Source organism: Callithrix jacchus, chromosome 2 (genome assembly GCF_049354715.1).
Source record: "Callithrix jacchus isolate 240 chromosome 2, calJac240_pri, whole genome shotgun sequence".
NCBI lineage: Eukaryota > Metazoa > Chordata > Mammalia > Primates > Cebidae > Callithrix > Callithrix jacchus.
In genome coordinates, this window is record NC_133503.1 from 35729482 (window position 1) to 35743496 (window position 14015).

The window sequence follows — 14015 nt, forward strand, 5'->3', positions numbered from 1 at the left end:
AAAAACCCTAGGAGACAGGTGTTATCATCTTTATTTTTCAGACAAGAAAAGACACAGATGTTAACAAACTTGCCTGCGACCACCCCACCAAAAAGTAACAGAGCAGGCTCCTGTTGGACTCCAACACCTGTGCGCTAAATTCCACCAAACTGACCTAGGAGGTCAAAGCTGGAGTCCCGCCTTACTCCACCCCCTGTGGTGTAGGACTATATTCAGGTGAAGTAAGTTAATGCCATTTGACGCTAACAACTGCTTGTCAGAACACCTTAACTGCTTTGAATGGGAAGGTCTTCAAGTCTTGCCAAGACATAAGTGATGAAGTAGGAGTTTAGTCAAAACAGGTGGGGCAAGGGAGTCTCACCAGCCTTGTGAAAGTCAGAACCAGAGGGAAAAGAATATGGCTCCAAGAGAAGGTGAGGGAAAGGGGGATGGATGTTCCAGCTAAGTGTGGCCATTGTCAGCAAAACAAGAAAAGTATCAACAGACCAAGTAAAATAGGAGAATAACAAATAACTGTGGCTGCAATTTTTTAACACAAGGCCTTAGACTGCTTAAATTGCTGAGCCAGAGATGAGAAAGGTGCAGTGTGACAACTGAGTCAATGGCAGTGATTCTGTGCTTCCAGTGTTTTTGTTTTGTCAATTCACCTGTTCACATATCCTAAAGTAGGTGAAGTATCTGAATTACACTTGCTTCATATAAGCCCTGGATTCAGGGGACAGAGCGCCTATAGTTCTGCTTTGCCTCCATCAATGGCTTCCCCACCTAAGCTGATGCCCTTCCTTTGCTACTCGAAGTGAAGCACTGACAATCGCCAGGTGGCAACAACTGGTAAAAAATGCATGACTGACAAGAGGATCCCTGGCCTGGAATCCCCGTAAGCCTTCAACACCCCTGAAGAGTCACACCCACCCCTGCAGTCAACCTGCGGCAAGCAGCAGCAGCACTGTTGAGTACTGTGGCCGGAAGACTATGAAGTTCAAGTTTACAGAAACCAAGTCACTGAGTATTTTTAGAGCAGCTCCAGGGGATCAAAACCCCAGATAAGGCACCTGGGGGGACACTTTCCTTTAAGAAGTTTACAACTTAATTAAAAAGTATATAAATAACTCAATTTGAGACATGCCTCAGGAACATTAAATTCGAAAGCAGGCATGCAGTGAACAGAAGTGTCAACACTCGTGATCTATACTCCCCACAGCTATCCCATGTCAAGCTCCTTCTAGTTCCATTTTTCTTTGCCCACACTCCTTCATGCTGACCCATAAAAACCACACATCCCAGCAAAGCAGCTCAGGCTAAACAGTTTGGAAACCACCCCCCCAATGCCTCTTCTCTTCTTTCACGTTGGAACGAACACCAGTTAGGTACCAACTACCTGCCAATAACTGTGCCAAGTTCTTGAGATGCTAACTAACATAAAGAGTTCATCACTGTCCCCAAAGTCAGAGGAGCTATTGCTATGGATGCAGGAAAGGGGCTGTAGCCAAGGTGGGGCAAAGAGGGCACGGGTCCACCTCTAGATAGGAAACTGCAGTGGAAATATCACCCCATGTGCTCTCCACGCCAGGCTTTCTCTCCCCACTTACACTACCCAACCACCCGCAAAAGGCAGTTTCATTATCACATGACCCTCTCTTCAAAGCAGTTTCTGTTGAGATAAACCCTGATCCTAGAAGACACACTCACTAGCCCAAATTAATGCGACCACATTCCCACTCACACGTCTGTAGCTAATAGTCACAAAGACTCTGGTCAGCTCATTATGGCTTTGGAACCAGATGATGTTGAGCCAGGGCTGGGAGAGTTGTTTCCAGGCATGAACATCCTAACAAACAGTCAGGGAAATCCAGTTTACTTAGTGAAGCACAATAACCCAAGTGGCCAAAAGATGTGGGAGGAGGGTTACAAGTTAAGGTTCAATGACAACTGGACCATGCCATAAAGAGAGGAAGCACAGGGTCCTGAGATGGAACAATGGACACCTGTGACCTGTTCTGGGGGTCTGGAAAGGTTTCCACTAGGAAGTGAGACCTGGAGGCAGAGTGGGAGCTAACTAGGCAGCGATGGGAGAAGCTGATCCAGGCAGGAAGGAGAGCACAGGCAAAGGCCCTATGCAGTCCCAAACACAGCCAGCTAGGCTAGAGGACGGTGTGCAAGGGGGATACATGAAGCATTCCACACACAGCTTCAGGACATCTTCAGACTGCTAGAAACCCATCACAGCCCAGGTTTAGGACCCTTACCACCATGCGACTCTTCCTCCCAGGAAGTGTCTTGGGTTGGCCTTTGCCTGGGGCTAGAAGCCCTGCTGGCCCTGTGCCTCCCGCTCCCTTCCCCACTGGCCTGTCCTCACTGCTTCTGCATCTCCCCTGTGTCTCCCTTCACAACTGCACACAGGACTGTGTGTTCCAGAGGAACATGTGTTCTGCTCCCTTATCAATCTTGCTGTATCTCAGTAAAATGGCCTCATGCCCGCCCGGTGTTATTCTGCACAGAGCAGTGAGGTTTGGGCTGCAAACTGCAGCTAGGTGAGCAGGATTTCATTCCTTTTGTGTTGAAGGAATGACCTGGATGCTGCTCTGTACAACAGACTCATACTTGCAGGCTTTAACCCTTTCTTTCCCATCCGGCCTGGTGCTCAGATGGAAGCAGAGGTGCGGACTCCCACCAGGGTGGTGTCAGAGCTGACAAGTAGGCTGAGTTGGGCCCATGTAAGAAAGAACAGCTTGAGACCCTCCCTCCTTGTTGGTAGGGTGGGTGTCTTGACAGCAGAGGAAGCTTCTCTGGGAACCTTATTCATGCAAACTCATATACAAGACATAAGTGAAAGGAAAAGGTGAGTGACTTGGGGCTTCCTCCATCTATCTACCTCTTTCCTTGGTTGGTTTCCATCCCTGGCTGTCATATTCATTCATTCACTATGCTGGTATCTATTCAATGTTGGCTCTATACATGACTTTGTGAGGAACCCAGAGACAATGACAGAGTTGTAAGAGAGTCTCCTGAGGAGAACATATATAAGCAAAACCCCAACAGGCAATATCCACATGGGGGTCGAAAAGAGCCAGGGAAACCAGTTGTTACCCCCAGATTGACCTGGGTGTGCCACTAACTGACTGAGAACTTATATAAGCTTCCCGAAGTTGTGAAATAGAATTAGGACCACTGTCTTAGCTCAGATTTCCATAACAAAATGCATTAGAGTGGGTGGCCTCAACAACCAGAATTTACTTCTCACAGTTCTGGATGCTGAAAGTCTGAGGTCAAGGTGCTGGCCAATTCAGTTCCCTGGTGAAGGCTCTCTTCCTGGCTTGCAGATGGCTGCCTCCTTGCTGTACCCTCACATGGCCAAGAGAGAGAGAGGAGGCAAGCTCTCTGATGCCTCTGCTTATAAGGACACTAATCCCATCATGAAGGCCATACCCTCATGACCTCATCCAAACCTAATCACCTTCCGAAGGCCCCATCTCCAAATACCATCACTCTGGGGGTTAGAGCTTCAACATAGGAATTTTGGAGGGACACAATTTCATCCATAGCAACCACCAACCCCACAGGATTAGTGCAATGATTTACTGGGATCCCACAGGTACACCTCTTTATAAGAATAAGCCCTTCTAGCCTGCTTCTTCTTGTAGCAAGCAATGCAAGGATAGTGCCTACGGTGATTGGTAGATAGATGAATTCTATCTAGGATCTAGTCTGCCTCTCAGCACACTCAGGACCAACCGATTCTGTACCCTTCTCACCTGCTGACTACCTCTGCCAAGCCAGAGCGTGACTTGGCATTGAACTTTTTCCCTCCAGGGGTATGAAAGCAAACTGAAAACACAAGAGATCTGATTAAATGCTGAGCTGGTCATCATGCCACGATCAGACAGTCATACGCCGACCAAGTCCGGTGATTTTCCACCTCTTAATCACGTCCCTGCCTCATTTAAAATGCAATGAACATCAATGAGAACAAATGCTAATAAGACTCTAACAGGCATTGGATGTCAAGAGGTGAGGAATAAACCTTGCATATTTTGACTGAAAGGGGGTCAAAGAGGAAATAACTGGGATACTAAATAGAATTATTCTATTCAAGAGAAAGGCTCCCCGAAAGGCAACTGCTCCAGTGAGTGACAGTTGCTCATTAAAGAATGCACCATTCAGTGTCCCGAGGCAACAGAAACACCCAACCCAGTGACATGTATCTTTCCTGGAATTTAGCTAACACAGTAAAGTCACCAGCAAATTTACATCAGGCCTAAATGAAAGAGAAGATCCTTTCTGACACATGCAGTCATTAGAGTTTTAGCTGTACTGAGATTTCTCCAGGAAAACACTGTGGCTTTGGAAACGTTTTATCACCTGCCTCCTTTAAGCAGCATTGGCAAAGTTAATGCATTTGTCAAGCATCTCTGCCTCCCCAGGGTTTTGGGAAAGCCTATCTGGTATATGGGCCATTCATTCTACATTCTTGAATGAAGAACTGAAGATTTATGAGATGAGATGCAGGAAGAGAGTAGCTGCTCACCTCCAGGTCTTTTTTTTTTTTCTTGGTGCTCATCCTTTCTTTGCTGTGTCTCCAGTTAAGTGTGTATTTACCCATTCCCACTTAAGTATGTATTGTCTCCTCTTCTATTCCATATTTTTCTGTGCTTAGCATTGTCATTTTCTGGCATTTTACATTGGAGTCCTTACCTAATTGTATCTAATCTCTATAACACTCACTCTCTTTACCCTTTCTTGGAATTTCTGGAACAGTGTTGGACCCTTTTGTGTGTGTGACAGTTTTGGAATTACCCTCTGACATCAGTTGGGTGCTGTTGAAAAAGTGCTTGTCTCCTCTTAGCTGTTTCTCACCCTGGGGTAATTTTTAGCAAGTTTTAGCCATGGTGTATCGTCAAGATCTTTTCTTTAAAAGTTACAATGCAGGCGTCTCCTTACGCTTTCTCTCAGCATGCAGGAAGGGGTTTGTAGTCAATCATATGGAAAGATCAAGCTTCTATTGCTCAGGGAGGGTATTGGTTGGCAGAGTGTGGGGTTCAGTGGATTCAGCAAGTGAGACGCTGAGGAGCATAGTAGCTGAGAGCTTGGCTGTGGACACAGACTGCTTGCGTCCCTGTGGGGAACCGACCAAATTTCTTCCTGTTTTCTCATTCTTTAGACCTACACAGTTCTGTACAGTGACCACCAGGCTCATGTGGGTACTCGGCATCTCAAATTGGGCTAGCCCACAGTGGGATGTGCTGGGAGTGTAAAACACCAAGATTTTGAAATCTTAGGATGATAGATTATTAATATTTTAAAATATTGGTGGCATGTTGAAATGATACTTTGGATATGTTGGGTTAAATAAAATATTAGCATTAATGTTACCTGTTTTTGCTTTTTAGTGTGACTGCTAGAAAATTCAAATTATATACGTGGTTCATATTTGGGTTGATGTGATATTTTTGTTGGATAGCGCTGACCTCACCTGAGGATAGTAACAGCCCCTTCCTCCTCCATGGGTTTCTGTGAGGGTTAAATGGGTGAATAGATGAATGGTGTTTAGTTTGATACTCGGTGTATAGTAAGCAGTAACAAAGTCTCGGACGGTCGTCATTGCCGCTGCTGTCATCAACACCTTATCCAGGGTGGAAACCTAAGCTAAGAGGAGAAAGTTTGGGTGTGGAGACATCTGGATTATAGTTTGAGGTAAACTTATCAACCTCCAAAGAGGTTGTTTATGATTTGGGGCTCTCTGGTGTTATAAGTCATCCTCATCCCCTCGGCTCCTCATTTGTATTGGTAATGGAATGTTGTATATACAGTTCCTGGTAAATCCTGTTACCTAGAAGGATGGATGCTCATTGCAAATTGCTTTGTAGAATCCCCAGAGGCTTCCTTACTTACCAAGCTACTTTGACTCTTGCAATCGAGTGAAAAATCAGGTTTTCATGAAGCCAGTTATAAATAGCTAACCTTTTGGATTGCTTACATATGCCTAGCACTATGCTAAGTATATCCCATGTATTCATTTAATGCTCAGTAGCCCTCCAAGGCAAGTGCTGGCCTCACCAGTTTAAGCGGAGGGAAGCAGAACTTAGTGTAAGTAACATCTTGCAGCCAGAATGTGAGGGAGCTGGGTCTTGAATCTCGGTCAGTCTGATTTTCAATTTGTGGCACTATTCATTTTGCCTCCTTAAACTCAAAAGCGAGTCTCTTTTAATCAGAAAACCTTATGCAGCACACTGGGTATTTCAGAATGATTGAGACACTGGAGAGGGCAAAAGTCTGAAGGCATAACCAGAAAATGGCCATGAGTCCTCAGGCCAGGGCTGAACTGTGTTCTGGAACCAGAGTGCAGTACATGGTGGCCATTGACAGGCGTGGCCAGGTACTGTGACCAGCAGTGAGAGCAGCACAGCCCCTGTCTTAGGCTGTCCCTTTGTGTCAGCCAGGCAGGTTTTATAGGATACAGGAACTCTTTGCAGCTACAGTTTGTGGTATGAGGACACTGTTATGGTTTGAATGTGTCCACCCTTATGAATGGATTAATGCCAATTCTAAAAAGGCTTGAGGCTGTGCATCCCATCTCTTGTTCTCTCTGTGTATGCTCTCTTGCCCTTCCACCTTCCACCATGTGATGATGTAGCAGGAAGGCCCTCACCACATTTAGGCCCCTGGATCTTGGACTTCCCCTTCCTCAGAACTGTGAACCACGTTAAGTTTCTATTCATTGTAAATTACCCAGTCTCAAGTATTCTGATAAAGCAGCACAAAACAAACGAAGACAGGCCTAATGGTAATTACCTGCTGCCAACTGTACTGTGAGTAAAAGTGCATTTAAAAATCAAAATGGCTTGAAAAGCCTCCATAAGATTAACAAGATCAACATGGAGTTTCCCATTGGGAATACCTAGAGTTTAAAGAGAAGGGGGATGAAAATCCCCAAGCATGAACGATCATTTCCCTAAGCACAGGACTGATCCAAGGCCTCTGTCAGACAAGGGTGGGTTTCACCTCCTGCCTTATCAGTTCCTCTGCAGCATCCCTGTAGAAGGGTCCAGGACAGGAATACCTGCCCAATACCTGCAGAATCCTGGTGAAGGAACAAGATGGAAGCCCATCGCCAAGTCCTCTGCCCTGCCAGGCTGTCTGGGGGCAACCAAGACCTAGGCCCATGTGGATGAGGGTCCTGAATGACCCCACCTGAATGGCAGGTGGCACGTCCCATGTGTATTCTGCAGCACGCTGGGCTCATCATCACAGGACATACAAACACTGAGCTCAAGGTAAAATCCCTCTCTCTCACCAATCCTTTCAGGAGGGCCTTTCCTCCAACTCATGTACAGGAGGACAGTTCACAGCAGGAGCTCAGGATCAAAGAGACCTGGCTCGGCCTGTTACTAGTAGTGTGATGTTGGGTGAGTCATTTAACTGGTCCAAGCTCCAAATTCTTCTTCTTTAATAGAAAGAATTATTCATTCATTTTACAAATATTTATTGAGCCCACACAGTTTTAGCTTCTGGGGATACAACAGTTAAGAAAATAAAATAAAATCTCTCATTCATGGAATTTAATTCTAGTTAAAATGGGGAGATGCCCAGTGGGCAGATCAACACATGTAAGTATACCTATCTCACAGGGCTGTCAGAAAGATTAAATAACACATCCAATGGAGATTGCATGCACTAAATAATTGTCGCCTATTGTTATTACAACAGTAATAGTAATATCTAATCCTTCCAGCAACACATGGGCCTGGGCCTGGCTCCAAAAGTCCAATTTGGCTGGAAGCCAGGGTATTATAAAAGCCTGAAAGTGGCTCCATTCTTCACATCCTAACCTCTTTCTGGATTCATGCCACAAGGATATCCTGCCACAAAGATGAAGCCCCAGACAGTCTTTATTTAGCAGACTCAGAAGTCCCGCCAAGCCCAGGTACATAGTGAAAAATGGGTCTGAGAAGTAGGGCTTGGGGGGTCCAGTTCCACTAGTCAGGAGAGTGCCAGCTTTCTGCCAGTCCCATGATGAGTGACGCACCTGCTGTCCATGGGTTCCCACACTAGCAGGGAGGAGGGCCTCAGAGGCATGCCAACACGCCATGGCATGTCACATCTTCACAGATTGGAGGGACAGTGAGGGCTGTGATTCTGCTACTGCCATGAATCCATGGCTTTCTGATGGTGCCCCATGGAGTGCTAGGGCTCTGCAGAGAATGACACTGACTACCAAGATGACAGCAGCACTCATCACACTGTTTATGACACCCTTCCTGAGTGGAACACAGTGGGCAGTGCTTTCCTTGCACCACTTTCCTTAATGCTTTCCATAACCCCGCAATGTCAGTATTATTTTTTAAAATCTCCATTTCACAGATAAGGGAATTGAGGTTAAGTAATTTGTCTAAGAATGTACAGCAAGGAGAAACTAGGCAGGCAGTCCAACTCCAGAAGCCAAGTCTGAACCAATAAGCTAAACACCTAAGGGCCATCCTATGGGGACAAGGGATAGCAATCCCCTTTCTCTTATCCCCATAGGAAGGGGCTCCAAGCCATCCTCTCCCATTTCAGTTTCAGCAGTTCACATTTTATCTGTTTTCTATGAACAGACTCTATATGACATTTCCTTTGGAAAAAAAGAAAGACCCACTGCTGATTTTTTAAAAAATCATTGAAATAAATGATGGCCAATATCAAAAGATGGCTTTTGATAAGACAAGCTTTAAAAAAAAAATCAAGAAGTAAAATGTCTGATCAACAAAGGGATAAAGCACAGCAATGACAAACAATTACTTCTAGACACATCAACATGGTAACCTCACAGACATAATGAGTGAAAGACGGCAGATACAGAACAACATACACTGGATGAATTCATGAATTCATTTTATACCAAATTCAAAAACAGGCAAAATGAGTATTTGGTGATAAGTCAGAAGCATAGTTTACCCTTGGGAAGGGAGCACTGCCTGGGAAGGTCATAAGGGGCCTTTGAAAGTGCTGGGAGTGCTTTCTCTCTTCATCTGGATAAAGTTACAAAGGAGTATGTAGAGGTAAATGTGTACTGAGATGTACACTTAAGATCTGTGCACTTTTTCTGTATGTGTCTTATACCTCAATAGAAATGTATAATAAAAACTCCAAAATATCTCAGTAAATTATTTAATCCAGAATTCCACTTTTAGGTAAGAATGAGGCCAGATGCATTTAAGAAAGAAAGCAATTGTATCTCCTCATTGTAAAAAACTAAAAATAAGAACTTTTTTAACTCTAAAACAGAAATTCAACATTAACAATAGAATACTTGAGCATGGAACCGCCTAACGGGAGCTCTGTGTTCCAAGTCTGCACAGGCTGTGCGTGACCTCCAGCTACCCCCGTCCACCCTGCTGGGGAGATCCACAGCTTGATTCTCAGAAAAATGTTTGCAGAGAACAAAGTCCACGCCTGCCACTTCAAAGGGGCTTAGAAGAATGTTCCCTTCCTCTGTGCCTAGGAGCATCGGGCCTTTTAAGAAGGCCCCACGAGAAACTCAAAAGCACTGAATGCAATAAAACTGTCGCTGGCTATCTCAACAACCGAGTACATGAAATAAAATAGACATACATGATAAAAGGAAGCTAACAGCCCACCAGGCTTTCCCCACACAGTAGACAACTCCAGGCACACTTGCCTCTAATTATTTCCAGGTCTGGGGACAGGCAAGGCCTAGAATAAAAGCCCATGGACCCACCCAGTTACACTCCCAGAAAGCAACCCAGAGCCCTGGGTATTTCTGGTTCCAAGAAGAGAGCAGCACAGGCACCTCTGGCTACCTACCACCACCCTCCTCCTGCAGCCAGCACCAGCTGCCCCGCCCTCCCACACTACCCTGCCTATTAAAAGGGAGGTCGGCCTGCCAAGAATCACAGGCTGAGTGTGATTGGCTTTGCTCGCTGTCAGTGTGAGTGGTTTTGATGCAAGAGGCAAAGGAGTAATGAGTCACTTGGTTTGATCACAATGGCACTCCGATCCGAAATGCAGTTCAGCAATTACAAGGTCCTCAGCTGCAGAGCTCCCCTGGGATGGGGGCAGAGGGGGTGCTTTTAAAAGGGAAATTATATCCACCCTACAAACAGGTTTCACTTTTTAGCTCCTTGTGGAAGATTCTTTTACATGAAAAATCCCTTCTGGAGCTGAGGGAAAAGAATAAGCCTTATGGGAAAAGTAACTCCTGAACTTATCTTAGTTTCAGGCCCTTGGTTTTTTTCCCCCTTCATGTCAGTTTCTTCTTCAAATACTGCTGTATACTGACTGTCTGCAAGCTGTCTCCAACCTTTCTGGTACACCTCTATATAGATGCATAGAAAAAAAGATTAGAAGGTCAACAGCACAGTATTAACAGCTGTTAAGTATGAACAGAAGGACAATGGGTGACTTGGGCCTTCTTTTTGTGTGCCAGTATGTTAAAAGAGTACATTAAGAATTTCACTGGTGTCACTTGCTCATCTGTTTTTGCTGCAATATGGCACCTTGCTTCCTAACTCATGAAGGAAAGACCAGCTTTGAACTTCCTAAGGTCTGGACTCTCCTTGCTCTACAAAGGAGTAAACATTATTATTTGCGGATTTCCAAATGTGAGGGGAGGAACTGACAGGCAGTGGATAAGTCCTCCTCCAATTTTTGTTTTCAGTTTGTTGGTCTAATGAGGCAAATTAATTGTACCAGCATTTTCAAATAGGAGAGATGAAGGTATGTGCTTCAAGCACTGAATCAGGAAATGGCCCCACAAAGGTTACTGGACAAGGCAGGGATGAGCTTATGGGGCCTCCCTTGGGAGAGCCTGACGCCTCTGTAATACAGGGCCAGCATGGGGTAGAAATCTGTGTGGGAAAGGACAGGGAGGTACCTCTGAGACAGGAACACTCAGTGCTGGGGCCTGCAGAGTCTCCTAACCATCCCCTCTCCCTCCTGAGTCTTACAAATTACCCCTCTCAAGGGAAGAAGTCTTGAGGAATGCATGATACTGGGCTTCTCATCTATCTCAGCGAGTTATGCCTAAAGTTGATTTAACTTTAGAAAAATATTTTAGCCTGTAATCCCAGCACATTAGGAGGCTGAGATGGGAGGATCATGAGGTCAAGAGATTGAGACTATCCTGGCCAACATGGTAAAATCCTGTCTACTAAAATTACAAAAATTAGCTGGGCATGGTGTTGTGCACCTGTAGTCCCACCTACTCAGGAGGCTGAGGCAGGAGAATCACTTGAAACTGGTAGAGGTTGCAGTGAGCCCAGATCACGCCTCTGCACTCCAGCCTGGTGACAGAGTGAGACTCCATCTCTCAAAAAAAAAAATTAGAAGAAAAATAGAATATTTTAACATGTGATGTCTTACTCCCCACCCCAAGTATCAAGGAACAATTTGTTCCTGTTATTTTTTTTTAATCTACAAGGAACATGTACTACTTGTGGAATAAAAAATTAAGTTTTTGGAAGAAGGCAAGACATAAGCAATTCAATAAGCTGACAGATAAATCGTGGGAGGGGACCACTTCTTAGGCTCCTGCGTGACCACCAGCTGTAGGAGGATTCCAGATTCTTTTACAATGTGTTCAGAAGAAACCCCTCGACATTCTCTACAATGGACAAGTTCCAAGATCAACAAATTAATCAAATAAGTCCTGAATGGAATTTCTTGTTCTAAAGAAAAATCAGGCAGGTTCTAAAAGAAATCAGGTGAGCCTAAATGGGAAGCAGGAGACAGAGCTGGCAAAAATGCAATACGATCACACCTCTCCTCTTCCATTTCTTAACTTTGTTCTGCATGTGAATTGCTATGTGAGGGAGACTTAGATGCTTGGGTTCTCATAGCTCTACAGCTAGAGGAAGAATGGAGACAACAGATCTAGTAGGAGTCAAGAAAGAAGTGGCATTGGGGATACAGCTAGGATAGGCATAGCCACTCCAGCTCCGTAAACTGTGAAAAGGCCTGTTGATGGTGAAAAACCACCTTGAAGTTTAAGTTAAATGGCAGTAACTTATCTCACACATAAATGGCTGCAGTCTCTGAGCTAGAAATGCTAACAAACCCAAAGGCCCTCCATGGGAACGAGGTTGGAATCCCCACCTGAGCCAGAGAGGAGCCTACAATGGTGCAAACAGCTACCCACTGACAGCTTTCTTTTTGAGCAAATCAGCTGGACAGAGTTCAATGGCCATAGGTCAGCGTGTTTGGTACCAGGCAAACATGCCTGGCCTAAACCAGCCAGACCACCTGAGGCAAAGGCTGTTTAAGACTAGCCAGCAACAGAATCACTTGTACCAACTCCATTCCCTTGTGGGGAGTTTGAAGTGGGGCTTAAAGAATGCGTCAGTAGCTAGACAGAGAGAAGAAAGCAGCAGCAGAGGCAAATAAAAAGGCACCCGAAAGGCAAACTGCTAGCCTTGGAGATGTCCATGGAGCCAGACCCAGGAAATCACTGCTGTACCCTGAGCCACTTTCCAGGGTTCCATGGGGTTGGCTGTGGAGGGGCTTGCCTTTTATACAACCGAGACAATATCTTGAGCTTCTTCCTCTCCCCTGGGAGCCCTGCAGTGCAACTCAAGCCACCCTCTGCTCCAAGATCCTAAAAGAGACCTAAACACTCTCCCAGCACTATCTAACCTCAAAGGCATGTCTACAGGGATAGTGGGATGCCGTAAACGGCTGTGGGCCAAAGAGCACTTGCCTCCCTGCCCCCACCCCACAATCCCCAAAGCATCCCCCATCTTGGCCCCTAGTAGGGCTGATAATGTCAAGATCATGTTTTGAAGCCACCAGAATGAAAACTTATTCTAGCTTTCCATCACAGCAACAACAGACTAACCATTTGAACAGAGTTTCATCATAATGATTCTATTTTAATCTCCTTCAAACATGACAAAGATCAAACATAAACAGATTTATCTTTACTGAAAGGAAAATAAATCCTTGGTAATATGCGAATGCATTTCTGAGCCATCCTGTGGCTTTAACCAACAAAAAAGGGAGGTTTAATGTTCAAAAAGACACTGCTCAAGTGACAAGGTCTCTTAATACTCCCCCACACCTAAGCACACTGCAAATGCTTCTAGGCAGCATCCATTGCTGACCAGAGGGATTTGGGAGCTACTTAAAAATCACACAAGACAAGCCAATGATTTTAAACTTTATTCATGTCTTTGGCTTAACAGCCATAAATCATACATGAAATCAGCATCTGACTTGAATGTGAGATTTTGCTCTGATGAGCCAAGACATGCTTGGCAGTGCCACCACATCAGCCAGGGCCTGATGTGACAACAGAAGCTGTGGGGTAAGTGGGGCTTGAAACTATCTTCTCTTTCCAAAGTCCAAATAAACTCATCTCTCAAGTCATTCAGACCTTAGCGGTGGATCAATTCATGAGCCCCAGTGGTGATAGCACTAAAACCAATTCCCCTGCACAGACTGAATCATCAAACTAAATATTACCACTTTAACACTTAGTGGGTAAGAATTAGAATGTCAGGGAAGGGCTTTCCAAGCATTCATCATTCTCCTTTTTTCCCTCTAAGATATTCATATAGCAACTCCCTAAGACCCACGCCAAATAAACTCCAGACCAAGAGCTTGGTGAAGCAAATGCTGTGTGTGTGAAGTCCATCTCTGGCATAATATATCCACCTGCCACCAAAAGGAGTCACTAAGCGCATAGGTGGGAGTAGAAATAGTGGGGGCTGGGGGAAAGGTAATGTGACAGGTTAGACAACATCCAAAGCTAAAATGAATAACTCAACAGAAAACTCATTAATGTAATTGCTTTATTGCTATAGTCACCACAATAGCTTCTGGGTACATTTTCCTATGCAATAAGGAGACAGAGGTAATAAAATGATCTGTGTGTATCTAATGTATGAATGTGAGCATCTGAAAGAGGCTCTTGCTTAGGAAGAGGAATGCTCTATCAGTCCATTTTCATACTGCTATAAAGAATTACCTGAGATTTTGGGTGATTTATGAAGAAAAGAGGTTTAATTGACTCACAGTTCCAT

The 14015-nt window shown here is 44.9% G+C and overlaps 1 protein-coding gene and 1 long non-coding RNA gene across 2 annotated transcripts in view; one reads left to right on the plus strand and one right to left on the minus strand.

The window, feature by feature from the left end:
• SPOCK1 (SPARC (osteonectin), cwcv and kazal like domains proteoglycan 1) overlaps positions 1–14015 on the minus strand; it is a 533103-nt gene that overhangs the window by 396945 nt on the left and 122143 nt on the right. The gene's annotated exons all lie outside the window — the stretch shown is intronic.
• LOC144580781 (uncharacterized) lies at positions 1543–13126 on the plus strand. Its single transcript, XR_013530918.1, has 2 exons — positions 1543–2839; positions 3811–13126. It is a non-coding gene; the product is annotated as an uncharacterized LOC144580781 (long non-coding RNA).